The sequence below is a fragment of the Myotis brandtii genome, unplaced genomic scaffold, assembly GCF_000412655.1.
Source record: "Myotis brandtii unplaced genomic scaffold, ASM41265v1 scaffold655, whole genome shotgun sequence".
NCBI lineage: Eukaryota > Metazoa > Chordata > Mammalia > Chiroptera > Vespertilionidae > Myotis > Myotis brandtii.
In genome coordinates this window covers 365,420-371,766 of record NW_005370542.1, presented here as the reverse complement: position 1 = coordinate 371,766, position 6,347 = coordinate 365,420, and positions in this window count along the sequence as shown.

Genomic DNA, 6,347 nt, shown 5'->3' with positions numbered 1-6,347 from the left:
CACGCTGGCCGGGCAGGAACTGGCGTTTTAAAAGAAGACTGAACACACACACACACACACACTCACAGGCACACGCACACACACGCACACACACACACACGCATGGCGAGCCTTGCAGAGCCCCCCGCCGAATAATGAAATTATCGACTCCACGAGGAAATTCAGTGATGCCGAAAGGAAGTCATTATCGGGAGGCTCGCTGCCACCTGCCGACGGGGCCTCCTCCCCTGACTACTAACTAAGGGGAAACAAGGAAATAACAGCCAAGTAACGAAGGGCCTCTTAGCCACGCGTCCGCCCAGCCAAGACCTGCATTGCAGCCAGCGACAATCATGAACGAGGAATAGAACGCCAGCCATTTCCAGCTGAGCTCCGAGGCCTCCGGCTTGCAACTCGGGAATAACGTCTCCCTGTGAAGATGGGCGAACGGCCCAGCAGCAGGCGTGGCTCAGTGGTTGAATGTCAACCTATGAACCAGGAGGTCAGGGTTCGATTCCCGGTCAGGGCACATGCCTGGGTAGTGGGCTCCATTCCCAGTAGGGGGCGTGCAGGAGGCAGCGGTCCAGGATTCTTTCTCTTCATGGATATTTCTTTCTCTCTCTCTCTCTCTGAAATCAACAAAAAAATATATATATATATTTTAAAAAGAGCCCTAGCTGGTGTGACTCAGTGGATAGAGCGTTAACCAGTGGACTGAAGGGTCCCGGGTTCGATTGCAGTCAAAGGCACATGCCCAGGTTGTGGGCTCGATCCCCAGTAGGGGGCGTGCAGGAGGCAGCCGATCCATGATTCTCTCTCATCATGGACGTTTCTCTCTCTCCCTCTCCCTTCCTCTCTGAAATCAATAAAATATATGCATTTTTTAAAAAAGAACCCTAGCTCGTGTGGCTCAGTGGATAGAACGTCAGCCTGTGGACTGAAAGGTCCCGGGTTTGATTCCAATCAAGGGCACTTGCCCGGGTTGCAGGCTCGATCCCCAGTAGGGTGCGTGCAGGAGGCAGCCGATCCATGATTCTCTCTCATCATTGATCTCTCTCTCTCTCTCTCTCTCTCTCTCTCTCTCATTTGGGCCGGACTACCTTACCACTTCCTTTCAAAATCAGTGGTACGTTGACTGACAGATGGCATTTCGTGTTTTGGTTGACGTCCCGCTTTTTTTAAAAAAAGAAATCACCCTGGTACAGGCCGCGGACAAGTATGTTTCTCGTTTTTCATGGTTCTATTTGGATTTCCAGCTATTTCTAGGCTATTTTCTCCTTTTTCAAAATCCACATAAAAGCGAACGTTCCAAGTCTTTACCCGACTCAGCGGCACAAAAAGAAGTTAAAACAACAACACAGAACAACAGTGACCTTTGGAGGGACCAGCGTTGGATTTGCTCAAACACCTGATCCTCGGAGATGTCAAGGAGGCGATTTCAAAACACTCATCAATTAAGACGAAATGTCAGCGTCCTGCATATGCATGAGGCGGCTGACAAAGCATCGCAGACACTTGAAAGGTGTTTACGAGACGCGTCTCGAGATACAGAGGTGCCGGCTGGGGAAACGCCGACACCTTCTCCCTCCGCTGACTGAATCAGGCCACAGGAGCCACGAAAACGTGGACATGTTCGTGGACACGCATTGGCGTGGCCCCCGGCGTGGGTTAACAGACACCAGTTACACCGGGCGTCCGTCCTGGGAGCAGAGAACACAACGCTCATTCTTCTCCTTTTTTATTAAAAAAATATATTTTATTGATTTTTTACAGAGAGGAAGGGAGAGGGATAGAGCGTTAGAAACATTGATGAGAGAGAAACATCGATCAGTTGCCTCCTGCTTCTAAGAATTAAAAAAAATATATTTTATTGATTTTTTACAGAGAGGAAGGGAGAGGGATAGAGAGATAGAAACATCGATGAGAGAGAAACATCGATCAGTTGCCTCCTGCTTCTAAGAATGAGTTATTCACAGTGAATTTTTTTTTGTTGCATTTCTTGTGGTTCTAGAGGCCTCCTGTACGGTAGATAAATATGTATTGTGATGTATTTATGCATTTCAGGCCTCTATTCTATGTTTTGAAACTTTATGGGCTATTTTTCCACATCTATATGTATAAAAGCCTAAGTGACCGTGACAACCTGTCGACTGAACAAGGTCGCTATGACACGCACTGACCACCAGGGGGCGGACGCTCAATGCAGGCGCTGCCCCCTGCTGGTCAGTGCATCCCACAGCCAACCTTCCGTGGCCGGCCAACCTCCTGTGGTCCCTCCCCCTGGCTGGCCCATCCCCATGGGCACGGATTGCCGACCAGGCCATCCATGCACGAATTTGTGCACCGGGCCTCTAGTCATTTCATATTATTATTATTATTTTTAAAAAAAACAATTTCTTAGTGATTTCGTCCTCGGTACGTCCACTGTCCTTGTGTAATTATATTTTTCATCTTCATGGATGCCGTGTTCTTTGGAAACTTGTGTAGACCAAGTTCATGGCCTTTTAGGCTTCCTCCACGTGAATAGGAGTTCACTTTTTGAAGAATAAGAATTCTGTGTCACGATGGGGTGGCATCAGGATTTTAGAGACGTTTAGGGAGGGCGTAGCCAAGAAAAGGTGGAGAACCACTGGGTTAGAGGATTCATTTCCCACATAGTCCACGTAGGATTCAGGTCCTCATACCTACAGAGAGTTCTCGTTCGGCTAAACAAGATGAAACCAGCTAGGACAGTTTCATGCACTGAGAAACAGTGAGGTGCCCTGGCCGGTGTGGCTCAGTGGATAGAGCGTCGGCCTGCGGACTGCAGGGTCCTGAGTTCGATTCCAGCCAAGGGCACATGCCTGGGTTGTGGGCTCGGTCCCCAGTAAGGGGGGTGCAGGAGGCAGCCAATCCATGATTCTCTCTCATCATGGTTGTTTCTCTCTCTCTCTCCCCCTCTCCCTTTCTCTCTAAAATCAATAAAAACACATTTAAGAAAATTCCTACTTTACCTTTCATGTAAATTCATGAACGTCCAGAGGGGCCTCCTCACGTTGAAGGCCGTGAATCCGTAATAAAAGCCGATTTCATTAACTCGTCCACTCCCTCCTCAGGAGAGAAAGGCCAGGAAATAAACATCACGCCAGGACGGGCGTATCCTGTGTCCTGCTCCGCTCCCGGCTCTCACACTTTAATTCGATTCAGAATGAGCCCCAGACGAGACACACAGATAAAGGGTTCATAGGAATTAATTCCCTTGTTTGTGAGATTTTATTGCGTTTGGTTGGATCTCAAAGACCGTACCGCTAAGCACAGGAGTCGTCGGCCTTTTTGCCGAGTCACGACGGAATTCAGGTTTGCAATCAGGGAAAAACGTTTCAATGCTGTGCCCGCAAAGGGCTGACGGTTTATCGACTCGAGTGGAGAGTTTTTAAGTGAATTATCATATCTACCGTATGATAGCAGCGGTTCTCAACCTATGGGTCTCGACCCCTTTGGCGGTCCAACGACCCTTTCACAGGGGTCGCCTAAGACCATCGGAAAACACATCTATAATTACAAATTGTTTTTGTGATTAATCACTGTGCTTTCATGATGTTCAATGTGTAACCATGAAAATACATCCTGCAGATCAGATATTTCCATGACGATTCATAACAGCAGCCACATGACAGTCATGAAGCAGCCACGAAAATAATTTTATGGTTGGGGGTCCCCACAACATGAGGAGCTGTATTCAAGGGTCGAGGCCTTAGGAAGGTTGAGAACCACTGGTATAAAGGAATCTACTCCTATAGATTCCAGACAAACGTCGGCCACAGCTTCATAACTTGCAACATCCTACGTGTATATATGATTCCTGGCAGCAGCGGAGCTGAACTTTGCATTTCCCAGCCTCCCCCTCCCCCTCAGGTGTTGGCCGGGCCACCGCCTTTCATCGCCAGCGCTCAGCATACCTGCCACCTTGGCAAAGACCTCCCAGGTAAGGGAATTATCTATCCACTAGAGGCCTGGTGCACGAATTTGTGCAACAGTGGGGTCCCTCTGGGTGACCTGCGGGATCGGGCGGAAACCGGCTCTCTGAACTTCCCCTGAGGGGTCCTGAATTTCAAGAGGGTGCAGGCCAGGCCGAGGGACCCCACCGGTTAAGATCAGGGCCGGGGAGAGAGGTGGGAGGTTGGCCAGCCAGGGAGGGACCCTGGGAGGGCTCCAGGGCGTGTCCGGCCCATCTCGCTCAGTCCTGATCGGCTGTACCCCAGCAGCAAGCTCACCTACCGATCAGAGTGTCTGCCCCCTGGGGGTCAGTGCACATCATAGCAACTGGTCGACTGGTTGACTGTTTGCCCCCTGGTGGTCAGTGCATATCATAGCGATCGGTTGAGTGGCCTTAGCATATCATTAGAATATTACGCTTTGATCGGTTGAACGGCCGACTGGTCAACCGGACACTTAGCATATTAGGCTTTTACTGTATAGGATTGACTTCAGAGAGGAAGGGAGAGGCGGAGAGAGAGAAACATCCATGATGAGAGAGACTCATAGATCGGCTGCCTCCTGCACGTCCCCTACTGGGGATCCATCGAGCCTGCAACCGGGGCCTGTGCCCTGACCGGGAATCCAACCTGTGACCTCCTGGTTCATAGGTGGGCACAGCTCGTGTCTGTTCACGCAGCGCTAGGGAGACAGCGGGGTTTCACGACACATAGCGGCGGCTCAGACACTTGCAGTGTGACCCCCACGTGTCGGGATGACCTCGGTGGGGCCCTGGGACCCCCACTTGGTTGTGGGCGGGCTCGAGCCTGGACCTCCCACCTGACTACCTGCTCCCCAAATCGCAGCGGCCGGGTGCCCAGGAGAGAGAGCCACACACCCTAGGAACAGGCGGCATGACCTTGACCTTCCCTGGCTGGGGACGCACAAGGTCACCGCTGCCCTGACCACATCCCTGAGCCACCCAGGCCCCAGGGGAGGGAGCATCACTCTCCCCCGCCCTCCCCATGCCTGGGAGGCTCCGCCCATGTTACCATGGCAGCCACCCCCTTGCAGACAGAATGGTGAGTGCGAATGGCGCCTTCACTCCTTCCTTCGTTTCTTCCTAATACTTGTGCTTTGTGTGTGGTCCCTTGTGGAGGCTGAGATACAAAAGAACAAACAGTCTGGCCCCGGCCGGTGTGGCTCAGTGGATAGAGCATCGGCCTGTGGACTGAAGGGTCCCGGGTTCGATTCCCCGTCAAGGGCACAGGCCTGGGTTGCAGGCTCGATCCCCAGTAGGGAGCGTGCAGGAGGCAGCCGATCCGTGATTCTCTCTCATCATTGATGTTTCTCTCTCTCTCCCTCTCCCTTCCTCTCTGAAATCAATAAAAAAAACTTAAAAAAAAACCTATCCCCAATATGCCATCTTCTTGGGCAAGAATGTTCTTGACCCTGAGGCAGACATTTCGGCGAAAACCCCGTGGATGGGTGTTTGGCTACCGCATGGCCCTCCGGCTGCCACGCTTGGGCGAACCATCAGCAAACTCCCAAGCGGGCAGCCACCTCCCTCCCAGACGGAGCCTTTGAAAAACGCCGGGGTGCGGCTCCCTCCGCGCCTCCCTTTTCGTTTTCCGTGCATTTGAGCCGCCGGAGCAGCTGTTGGCTTGGAGGGCTTCCATCCCGGCCACAATCATCCCCCACTAATTGCACATCCAATATTTATCGCTCGCACGTTAAACCCACGAGAGGAAAAATGGGACCCGCTTGGCAAACGCTGCCCATACATTTGGGGCCCAGTCCCACGGATTAACAGTTTTCAAATGGAAAAATCCCCCCACCCCGTCGTGCCTTTTAAATAGACACGCTTTTTCTCGTAAAGTGCTTTTCTGTGCGATAGCTTTCTCCAATAAAAAGGAAAAAAAAAAACAACCCAACAAACCAGCCACGCTATTGATTTTCAAATAAATTATTTATCTGCCGCGTTGCCCTGAACGGAACGCGGTATCTTCTCCCTGATTCCGCTTCTCAGACTGTAAATGTTGGCGATGGGCGGGCGTTTATTTATTTTACTTATTATTGTTTCCCGTTGGTTTTTAGAGAGAGAGAGGGGAAGACAGAGAATCCACGTCGACGTGAGAGGGACACATCGACGGGCTGCCTCCTGCACGCGCCCCGACCAGGGCCCGGTCGCTCTGCCTGGGCCGACGCTCTACCCACTGAGCCACAGCGGCCAGAGCCCAACTGGATGTTTTAAGGGAGAGTTTCAGGCCGTCGTTTCTCTGAACAGTGGGAGAGGATTATGCCTGTGGATTCCTTTCATCAGAATAAATCCTCCTGCAATTTCACAATAGCATCACCAGGCACAGGTGCCACTAGACATTATCGAGTGTTTGCAAAGCTCCGCAGAGAACACA